General features: G+C 57.6%; 1 pseudogene; it reads right to left on the bottom strand.

Annotated features, from left to right (window-relative positions):
• Window positions 1-360: 360 nt before the first annotated feature.
• LOC108635546 lies at window positions 361-11,780 on the bottom strand (annotated as a pseudogene).
• Window positions 11,781-11,835: the final 55 nt, after the last annotated feature.

Raw genomic sequence — 11,835 nt, forward strand, 5'->3', positions numbered from 1 at the left:
GGCAAGAATACTAGGATGGGCTGCCATGCCCTCCTCCAGGAGACCTTCCCGACCCAGGGAGTGAACCCTCGTCTGTGGCATCTTTCTGCGTTGCAGGTGTGTTCTTTGCCACCAGCACCACCTGGGAAGCCCCTCGGCAGTATACAGATGGAAGCAAAAATCACAGTGGCGATACCAGATGACCATCATGTGAGACCAGGGTCAACCCCCATTGCTCCAGCCCCCAGAAATGGGGGCCAGACAGCTAGTCCTTGCAGGAGCCGGGACCTATGGGAGAGGATCCTGGAGTCCCCGGCCAATGCTGTCTCCGGGGCGTCCTGCCGAGAGGCCCCTCCTGCGCTGCCCACCTGCAGTACCCACCTGGCCCCAGACGAGCTCTCCTAACCCGATGAAAATGCACCACATCCACTGTCCAGCTGCAGCGGGGAGCAGCTGAAGGGCTTCCCCCCAAACTGCACGATCACTATCTGGAGAGGAAAGGGGGAGAGAGAGACAGAAAGGCCATCAGGGGCCAGCGCAGAGGTCTGGACTCCCATGGCACTGCCGAGGGCTCCGGCTGCCCGCTGCTGCCCCGCCGGCCAGGCCAGCATGGGGGCCTGGTACCTGGATGGCAAAGGTGCCCAGCACGATGGTGCAGAAGATGGGTTCCGGAAGATGCCGTCGAAGACGTTGCGCTCGCCGTGGATCTTGCGGGCGTTGATCTCGTTGAAGAGCTGCATCATGACGAAGGTGTTGAAGATGATGGTGTAATGCTCGAGGGCGGCGAGTGCAGGGGTGCGTTCCTCCCGCTGTCGATCTGGAACATCTTCTCGCCTGCCAAGTCGGGAGAGGGCAGGAGCCGGGCTGAGGGTCGGGACCAGGGGGACGCCTGGCCCTGTGCGGGGGTCTCTTCTGAGCAGCCAGGAGGGTCACCCAGATGCGGGAGGCACTCTCTGGACACTGGGGGGCTAGGTGGGCCTGCGCCACGGGGTGTAAGTGAAGGGGTAACAGTACCCTTTCTTTAGGGGCCAAGTGCCTTGGGTGAACTTTCTTCCACTTTTTTGAGGAAATCTGATAAAGGCGGGAGGCCAGCTGTGCCTCCAGGCAACAGGACTTATAAAAAGCAGCCCCTGGTCAGCAAACTCCTCTGGACTGGGAGGACAGGGCGTGGCCTCGGAACGTTTGGCGAGAGGCCTTGGCTTTCTGCGCTTCTGCTGTTTCTCACTCAGTTGTGTCTGACTCTCTGAGACTCCACGGACTATAGCCCACCAGGCTCCTCTGTCCTTGGAATTCTCCAGGCAAGAATACTGGAGAGGGTAGCCATTCCCTTCTCTAGGGGATCTTCTTGACCAAGGGACTGAACCCAGGTCTCCTGCACTTCAGGCAGATTCTTTACTGTCTGAGCCACCACGGGAAGCCGTAGCTTTGGGTTCCCCCCAAAGTGTGGCTGCCTGTAACTGAGGCATGTGCTTGTGGAGACCTCTGGGAGCTCAAGGGGCTGTTACAAGAGAGACGCAGTTCCTATATGGATGCTGAGCCTTCCAGGCCGGGCTGGCTCCAGACCCACCCAGGTGGCCTCATTCTTTGAGAATGACACCCACGGGGGCTGTCATGTGGTGGGGGGCAACACAGGCTCCCGGCTGCTCTGCAGACACCACCCACGGCATGCCTGAATGCCATCCTGTGTCCTTTGGGCAAAGCTGCACAAGCTGGTGCCGGGGAGGGGCTTGTGGGGTTTTCTGACGGTGAGAGTCTAGCTGAACCCAGAAGCACCCAGAGCAGATGCTCACGTAGGGAAGCCAGCGAGTAAACCAGGGGCCTTCTCCTCCTTTCTTCCCCAACCGACAGCTTTCTCTGTGAGTGTCTCTTAGCTCTGCATTCCCGGAACATCCTCTAAGGCTTCTCCACCAATCATCTTTACAACTATCCTGCCAGCACAGCAAATAAGAACTGCCCTTTGAGAAATGGGCTCACGCCCCAGCCCCATCCAGGCTCATTGGCGTTGAAAGCCCAGCTCAGGGATCTGGGGGAATCCCACTGGCCCCAGTTTGTTGTGTGACCCTGGGCCACCATCTGCCTGCCTCTGGGCACCTCCAGGTGTCAGGGGTCAGATCACCTTGGAAGCACCCTGGAAGCCAGGCCAATCTGAGTTCCAGCCAGGTCTCTTCTCAGCCCCAGGTGCCCCCTCAGGCTGGCTGCATGTCCTCGGGGCAAGTCACCTCCCGTCTCTGTCCCTGGTGCCTCTTTGTCATGGGGGGTGGTGGCACAGGTGCCCAAGAAAACAGCTGGCTTGTAGGCAGGTATGTGGCTCTTCTCCAGGAGGCCTTGGTGAGGAGCCTTCTACGGGGCAAGGTCAAGTGTGGGAGAGATGAGAGCAGGGGCCGGTCACTCCCCTTGGTGTCTCGGGCTCCTGGGGGACTGGCATGAAGCCCTGCCTCGCACAGTGTGTACACAGTGTCCAGAGCTGTCATCAGAGGAAAAAGCCTAGTCTTTTGGGGTTGTCAGACCTGGGCCAGGGCCTGGCTCTACCCAAGATTTGCTGTGTGACCCCAAGCCACCAACTTCACCTCTCTGGGCCCCCATTACCTCCTCAGCAAACAGGCGGGTGACTGGGAGTCCAGAGCGGCCGGGTCTGGGCCATGGAGTCCTGGGTGGGCAAGGCAGGGGACTCACCGACGAAGAGCAGGGTGAAGATGAGGGTGAGCTGGTAGACGGCATGGCCCAGGATGTTCTTCATCATGGTCCGAGAGATGAGGGGCTTGTTGCGGCCATACGGCTTCCTCAGGAGCAGGGTCTCGGTGGGTGGCTCAGTGGCCAGCGCCAGGGAGGCAAACGTGTCCATGATGAGGTTCACCCAGAGCATCTGCACAGCCTTCAGCGGGGAGTCCTGGGGACCACGGGTGAGACGGTAGTGATGAATAGCTCCCAGATATTCATCATGGGAGGTTGGCCACCCACTGCCCTGATGTGCCTGGCGTGGGGCTCATCGCCAGGGTGTACACAGCTCCCCTTGAGGCCGGCTCTGCCAGTGTGTCTCCCTTGGCTGGCCAGCCCACCCCAGGGTTCCAGAGTGGGTGCTGAGTAGGTTTGCGAGGCCTTCCGCGGAGAACCACCCAGCCCTACCCAGCTCAGCGCTGTCTTCTCCCCCAGGGAGAAAAATCAAGCCCCAGGCATCCTGGCCACCACTTCCACACCCTGTGCTTTGTCAATATAGCCACACCCCCGCCATCTGCCACTCCTGCCCTCCAGCCCCCATTGGCCATGTCTCTCGTCCAGGCCTCAGGTCAAGAGCCCCCACAAGCATCTTCCACATAGACCCCAGCTCCCCTGCTTCCTGCTGCTCTTTCCCCTCAACCATCAGTGAGTCAATGACTCGGGCTTCTCCTGTCTCACAAACAATGCCTGGCAGCCTGCCCCCTTTTCACTATCATCCAATTTCTCTTTCAGTTCAGTTCAGTTCAGTCAATCAGTCGTGTCCGACTCTTTCCGACCCCATGAATTGCAGCACGCCAGGCCTCCCTGTCCATCACCAACTCCCGGAGTTCACCCAAACTCATGTCCATCGAGTCAGTGATGCCATCCAGCCATCTCATCCTCTGTCGTCCCCTTCTCCTCCTGCCCCCAATCCCTCCCAGCATCAGAGTCTTTTCCAATGAGTCAACTCTTCACATGAGGTGGCCAAAGTACTGGAGTTTCAGCTTTAGCATCATTTCTTCCAAAGAACACCCAGGACTGATCTCCTTTAGAATGGACTGGTTGGATCTCCTTGCAGTCCAAGAGACTCTCAAGAGTCTTCTCCAACACCACAGTTCAAAAGCATCAATTCTTCTGGTGCTCAGCTTTCTTCACAGTCCAACTCTCACATCCATACATGACCACAGGAAAAACCATAGCCTTGACTAGATGGACCTTTGTTGGCAAAGTAATGTCTCTGCTTTTCAATATGCTATCTAGGTTGGTCATAACTTTCCTTCCAAGGAGTAAGTGTCTTTTAATTTCATGGCTGCAGTCACCATCTGCTGCGATTTTGGAGCCCCCCAAAATAAAGTCTGACACTGTTTCTACTGCTTCCCCATCTATTTCCCATGGAGTGCTGGGACCAGATGCCATGATCTTCATTTTCTGAATGTTGAGCTTGTAAGCCAACTTTTTCACTCTCCTCTTTCACTTTCATCAAGAGGCTTTTTAGTTCCCCTTCACTTTCTGCCATAAGGGTGGTGTCATCTGCATATCTGAGGTTATTGATATTTCTCCTGACAATCTTGATTCCAGCTTGTGCTTCTTCCAGCCCAGTGTTTCTCATGATGTACTCTGCATAGAAGTTAAATAAGCAGGGTGACAATATACAGCCTTGACATACTCCTTTTCTTGTCTTGGAGCCAGTCTGTTGTTCCATGTCCTGTTCTAACTGTTGCTTCCTGACCTGCATGTAGGTTTCTTAAGAGGCAGGTCAGGTGGTCTGGTATTCCCATCTCTTGAAGAATTTTCCACAGTTTGTTGTGATCCACACAATCATAGGCTTTGGCATAGTCAATAAAGCAGAAATAGATGTTTTTCTGGAACTCTCTTGCTTTTTCCATGATCCAGCGGATGTTGGCAATTTGATCTCTGGTTCCCCTGCCTTTTCTAAAACCAGCTTGAACAGCTGGAAGTTCACGATTCATGTATTGCTGAAGCCTGGCTTGGAGAATCTTGAGCATTACTTTACTAGTGTGTGAGATGAGTGCAGTTGTGCGGTAGTTTGAGCATTCTTTGGCATTGCCTTTCTTTGAGATTGGAATGAAAACTGACCTTTTCCAGTCCTGTGGCCACTGCTGAGTTTTCCAAATTTGCTGGCATATTGAGTGCAGCACTTTCATAGCATCATCTTCCAGGATTTGAAACAGCTCAACTGGAATTCCGTCACCTCCACTAGCTTTGTTCATAGTGATGCTTTCTAAGGCCCACTTGATTTCACATTCCAGGATGTCTGGCTTTAGGTGAGTGATCACACCATCGTGATTATTTGGGTCATGAAGATCTTTTTTGTACAGTTCTTCTGTGTATTCTTGCCACCTCTTCTAACATCTTCTGCTTCTGTTAGGCCCATGCCGTTTCTCTTCACCACCACCCAATTTCTCTTCACCTTTTACCTTTACTTGAAGCAAGTACTGTATGTCTCAATAACTCCACCAAAAAAAAAAAAAAAAAAAAAGTTTTCCTGGTAGAAACTCTGGGCAAGGAACAGAGGAAGCCAAACCTCATCAAGGATCTCACCACTATGGGTTTCCTGCCATCCACATTCTGGGGTGGATCCTTCCACGTGTCTCCCTGGCTGAGTCCGGGATCACATATTCCTACGCTTCTGTGCACAGTACTATCCTGTGGTCTATGCTGCCTGAAGGCGTGTAGACCCCATCCTTTGTCCCCCACCCTATCCTCACACCTCCACACCCCCCAAAATGCCTTTCCCCAAGGGCAGCACCAGCTTTCTTGTCACAGACTGAGGCATAATTTTCCAGCCTCGTCTCACTAAACCTCGAGGAACCTGACTGCACCCTGCCCCCTCTCTGGGCACCCTTCTCTCTGACTCCTCCTTCTCCAGCTCCTTCTTCCCTTACCTTTTATATTTGTGTCCCTGTGGCCCATTCCTCAGCCCTGCCGCCTCTGATGCATTTGCTTACCTCTCCCCACATCACCGTCCCTCCAGCCCAGACCTGGCCCTGCGGCTGCAGCCTCGCCCACATGGGACACCTCCTCCCGGAAGCTCACAGGCCCTGTATACCTAACAGCCTGGGGTGGGCTGTTCCCTGCCCCATGGTCCTCTCAGTGTGGCTCCTGAGGCCCCACCACCTACACCTCACACCTCATTCACCTCCTAGATATTTATCACCTCCCCTCCCCCAGGCCACCCCTCCCACCTGTGCCCCAGCTAAGTCATGCTCCCCATTTCCCCTCAGCTTCTTCCTGCCCATCAGCCTCCTCTAATTACATGCACCATGGCGTCAGGGTCCCCCTGTCCTCACCAAGGCCTTCACAGCCCTGCCACCAACTCAATCCAAGACCTCAGGCAAAACACAGTCCCTTCGGCACCTCAGTTTCCCCGTGTGACACCAGCTGGTCTCCAAGAAACTTGGCGTGAGTGGCTGTTCCTCCCTAAGCCATCACTAGAGGGAGCCTCTTGTCCACAGAGCAGGAGAGAAGGGCCTGGTGAGCAGAAGGGACACCCCCTCCCCACCTCCGCTCCAGCCACCCTCCACCCAGGGCTCTCACTCTCAGGGCTGGGGTGTTGGGAGCTGCCATTTGCGTCCTCAAGGGCTCAGAATACAACAAAGGGAACAGCATTCCCTGGGCCACACAGCTCTTCAAGACAGAGGTACTGCTGCTGCTGCTGCTAAGTCGCTTCAGTCGTGTCCGAATCTGTGCTACTGCATAGAAGCAGCCCACCAGGCTCCCCCGTCCCTGGGATTCTCCAGGCAAGAACACTGGAGTGGGTTGCCATTTCCTTCTCCAATGCATGAAAGTGAAAAGTGAAAGTGAAGTCGCTCAGTCGTGTCCGACTCTTAGCGACCCCATGGACTGCAGCCCACCAGGCTCTCCCGTCCCTGGGATTCTCCAGGCAAGAACACTGGAGTGGGTTGCCATTTCCTTCTCCAATGCATGAAAGTGAAAAGTGAAAGTGAAGTCGCTCAGTCGTGTCCGACTCTTAGCGACCCCATGGACTGCAGCCCACCAGGCTCCCCCGTCCCTGGGATTCTCCAGGCAAGAGCACTGGAGTGGGCTGCCAAAGGTCTGTCTAGTCAAAGCTATGGTTTTTCCAGTTTTCCGGTGGTCATGTATGGATGTGAGAGCTGGACAATAAAGAAAGCTGAGCGCTGAAGAATTGATGCTTTTGAACTGTGGTGTTGGAGAAGACTCTAGAGAGTCCCTTGGACTGCAAGAAGATCCAATCCGTCCATCCTAAAGGAAATCAGTCCTGAATATTCTTCGGTAAGACTGTTGCTGAAGCTGAAATTCCAATACTTTGGCCACCTGATGCAAAGAACTGACTCATTAGAAAAGTCCCTGATGCTGGGAAAGATTGAAGGCAGAAGGGGACGACAGAGGATGAGATGGTTGGATAGTATCACCAACTCGATGGACATGAGTTTGAGTAAACTCCAGGAGTTGGTGATGGACAGGGAGGCCTGGCATGCTGCAGTCCATAGGGTCACAAAGAGTTGGACACGACTGAGTGACTGAACTGAACTGAACTGAACTGGGCAGGTACCCCACGGGCCCCTCTGTCCTCCAGAGCCTCTGGGTTTCTGGGGGCCTCCTGCGGGCAGGAGCTTGTCTGCCCACATGGTTGCTGGGAGAGGCCTTCCCTCTCCTGCCCAAGCGAGGCTGGTCAGCCCTTGACCACAAGGAGGCAGGAGGCCGCGGGAGCAATGGCAGGCACCTGGCTAGCCCATCCTCTGCGCCTCAGTTTCTGCCTCTGTGAAACAGGGATCAACGCTGTTCCCATCGCAGGCGGTGGGTGAGGAAACAATGAGGCTGCAGGGGCTGGGACCTGCCTGTCAGCTCCACGGGGCCCAGGACATGGGGCTGCTAGAGATCTGGCTGTAAAGGTGGGGCCAACTCCTGCTCTCCCCGTGACCAAGTCCACCCAGCCCAGGAACCCAGGCACCCGGGCCTTCCCTGACGCACTCCACGCCAGAGCTGGGGCTCCCAGGGCTGCACCAGCTCCGTGATGCCAGCTGGCTGCCTGTCTGGTGCCGGCCTCTCTCTGCCCTTTACGTAGCCAGGGGCCCTGCCTCCCTGGAGGGTCCCTCTCCTGCCTCCTGGAACAAGGGCTGGTATCTCCACTGGCTGGCTGACCTAGGGCTAGTCCTGCCACCTCTCTGAGCCTCCTTTCCTGCACTCTGTGTGGCTGGTGCCTATGTGGGTGGCTCTGTGATGCGGTTCCTGTCCCTCGGCATAGAGCTGTGACAACCTGGGACAGCCCTGTGGGTGGTGCCCGTCCTCCCCTGGGCTTCATCTGCCCCACCTCGCCCACCCCTGGAGGACCCACCTGCGTGATGCAGGCGCCCGTGAAGGCCACGATCACGGCCACCACGTTGACAGTCAGCTGGAACTGCAGGAACTTGGAGATGCTGTCGTAGACGTTGCGGCCCCACATCACTGCCTTGACGATGCTGCTGAAGTTGTCGTCCGTCAGGATGATGTCCGAGGCCTCCTTGGCCACGTCCGTGCCTGCGATGCCCTGTGGGGACGGGGACAGGAGCCTGGCTGGGGTGACCGGAGAGGCGAGCGGCTCTAGCAGCACCATCCTCACCCCCCGACCACCGCCCCCACAGACACACGAATCCCCAGCACTGCAGGCCACATGGGAGCGTGTCTGCCCACATGGTTGCTGGGAGAGGCCAGGCCTCGGAACACCTGCCCTCTCCTCCCCAAGCGAGGCTGGTCAGCCCTTGGCTGCAGGGAGACAGGCGGCTGCCTCTCCCAGTGACAGAGTCCAGCTGACGCAGGAACCCAGGCACCACACTGGACACACACGTGTACATGCACGCGAGCACACACACACCCCACCCCTACTCTTCAGGACCCAGCCTTGAGGCCAACCTCTGCCTTCCGGAAGGGGGCCCTTCCACTCTATCCCTTCCCTTCACCAGACCCATCGCTGCACGAAGCTCTCTCCTCCCTTCCTGAGGCCAAGCTGAGCGTCAGGACCTCTGGGAGCGTCAGGTGGACAGAGGGTGAGTGGAGTGAGCACCGGGGTTCCTTCATCCCCCTGCTGGAAGCTGGCGGTCCGCGCGTCCCCCTTAGCCCCTGCCTGTGGGCTCCTGCCAGCTGCTGCCCCAGCCCCCGTGCGCTCCTACCATGGCGAAGCCCACGTCGGCCTTCTTGAGAGCAGGCCCATCGTTGGTGCCGTCCCCCGTCACGGCCACCACCTGCCGCTGCTCCGTGTGCGTGCTGTCGATGATGCCTGTGGGCGGGGTGGGCGTGTGCTCAGGGCCCTGGGACCCTCCTGGGGGTGGGGGCCCAGGCTGGCACAGTCTCCTCTCTGGCCCCTGCCCTGCCACCCCCCTGACTCTGTCAAGCTTCATCCTAGCTCCCAGCACCTGCAGGGGACATGCGGCCCCTTAGCCAAGTGCTGGCTGCAACCAACACCCCCTCGTCGGGGCCTGCTGCCTCTCCCGTGTCCTCTTTGCTCTCTGCAGCCCATGGCCACAGCAGTGACCACCCTGGCCAAACTCACCTCCCTGTCCTAACCCCAGGGGCCTCTCTGTTCTCCAGGGGAGCCAGGTTTGGCCAGGGGGCCACCCATCTGCTCTGCCAGCATCTTGTGCTTGGGGCGGGGGGCCAGTCACACCTGAGGAGGCCTGGGCTCTGCCATCTGCTAATGACCACTCTCTAGATACTCATCCTTAATAAAACCTTCAGCAAGTAGCAGTGAACAGACAACATGTGGCTCGCGTCACTGAGCGAGCGAGGTCCAGAGGAGCAGGATGGGGAAAGAAGTCGCTTCTGCCCGCCGCTCAGGTGGGAGTTCCCTGGGTTCGGCGGCTCCTCTAGTTCCACCCCCATGGGGCATACAGGCGCCACCTTTACCTTCAGCGGGGCCTGGCCTCTCTCCTGAGCCCTGACTCCATGGACACCTCCACTGGGATGTCAGAGGGCCTCCAGCCCAGCCTCCTAAACCACGTGCATCCGTTTCCCCTCAAATCTGTCCCTTCTTGTGCGCCTCCCAACACCCCAGCTGCCCCCTGTAAACTTCGCAGCAGGCTCTCAGGCAGGAACACACCGAGGAGTCCTGGACTCCCATCTCCCCTCTTCCTCCACCCCATCCGGGCCAGGCCTGTCCCATCCACAGAGAGCTCTCAGACCTACCCACTCCCAGCACACCTGCACTGTCCCCAGCCCGACCCTGGCATCCCTTCTCACAGCTGGACCATCCCAGCGGTCCCTCCATTTCCAGGCCGCTCTCCACTCAGCAGCAGGGAGGGAGATTTCTAAAACACTGCTTCTCCATCAAGGCCCTCCTGCAGCTCACCACCTGGGCTAGCAGTGCAGGTCACCACCGCGTGTTCAAGGCCCCGTGCGATCTGGGCTGGACTCCCTTCTCCAGCCCCTTCCTCTCGTCTCCCTCTCTCACTGGAGGCCCCAGACCAGCCAATAAACTTCCTCCCACCCCTTGAAAGTCCCAGGATATCTTCTCCTCTGGGCTTCCACAGTGTGGTTCCCTGTCCTGCCTGAAACACAGGTCCATCCCTGAACCCCATCCCACAGCCTGTGATCTGACAGCAACCCCAGGTGGAGTGAGAGGCCAGCAGGGGGCCCCAGGCAGCCTCCTCTTCCACCGCTGTGGCCTCTGTGCAGGGAAACAACCTATTCAGTTTCTACTGGGTGAGACCTGGCCATGAAATCCAAGAGGGAAGGGCCACGTTGGCCAAGAGATGGGCCTGACACACAGTAGATACTCAGTAAACATTTGTCAAGAGGATGAGTGAATGAATGAATAAGTGATTGAAAAAAATTGGAGCTGGGTTGGGGGGTCTCCTGTAGTTCGGGGCTCAGTGTTTCTAAGGCCAGGTCTGCCTCCATTGGAGTCTTTGGGCAGCACCTTTGGAAGACGAATCTAAGATGCCCTATGGCTGACCTCAGTCAGAAAACTTCCCCTTATGGCCACTCAACAGATGGAAAATTGAGTCCCGGGGCTGGACACTTGCCAAAGGCCACAGAGCAGGACAGGGGTAGAGCCAGGGTTTTAACTCAGGCCTGTGTGACTCTGAAAGTGCCCTGCATCTGGCCAGTGAGATGGGCTCAGCGAGGGGTGTGTCCTCCCCTGGAAGGAGTCAGGGAAGAAGGACACTGGTTTTGGGCCTCCTGTCTCAGATCACTGTTCCCAGGGCAGCCCATGCCCGGGGTCCTGGTCACACACATGGGACAGCGTCCTTAGAGACCAGGCCGGCCAAGGCTCTCAGACTCACAAGGTGTGGGGCCAGACTGGGAACATACGCAAAGGAAGTGGGCTGCGTGTCAGACCCAGTGGTTAAGGCAGCATCAAATGGGAACAGCAGGGTCTGTATCCAGTCATTCAAACTGAACATTGACCAAGACACACCACCCAAATCAGCCTGTTGGTGGGCTCCTCAGCCCTCAGTCCCATTGCTGCCCATGGGAGGGGGGACCTAGGGCAAAGGCCCACCACCTCCTCACGCCGCTGGGGCCCTTGCCGGCCTCCTAGGGCGTCCCCCGGTATGAGGAGTTCCAGGCGGGAGCCTCTTTCATCCTGGAAAGAAGCTTAAGTGCTAGGACAGGAAAGCCCTAGAGGCCTGGTGCCTGGACCTCAGCACTGCCCGGGCCACCCAGGTCTTACCTTTGACCAGGGTGTGCTTGTCCGTGGGCGAGGAGCGAGCCAGCACCCGCAGCTTTGGCCAGATCTTATCGATCCGCTCTTGTTCAATCTGGAAAGGGATGGGGGAGGGGCAGGTCGGTAGGGTCAAGAGAGAAACCGAGCCCCAGATAAGGGAGGGGACTTGCCTAGACCACTGGGCTCTGAAGCGGCATACTGGCTGGCTATCATGCACTGCCCGTGCCTCCTGGCCCCCTATCCGGGCCCAGCCCTCTGAGGACCCTTTGTGCTGGGCCACGTACCTCCCCCTTTCTCGTTGCGGATCCTTCGGTTGAACTCCTTGCCCTCAAGGCACAGGAAGTCCTCCCCGGGATGGATGATGCCACACTTGATGGCGATGGCCCGCGCTGTGTTGATGTTGTCACGGTGACCATGCGGACAGTGATGCCTGCGCGCTGACACTTGCGGATGGCTTCCGGACCTGGGAGGGAGGGCAGGGCCATGGAGCAGACAGCACCTCGGTAGGCCCTCCCTGC

This window comes from Capra hircus, unplaced genomic scaffold, assembly GCF_001704415.2.
Source record: "Capra hircus breed San Clemente unplaced genomic scaffold, ASM170441v1, whole genome shotgun sequence".
Lineage (NCBI taxonomy): Eukaryota > Metazoa > Chordata > Mammalia > Artiodactyla > Bovidae > Capra > Capra hircus.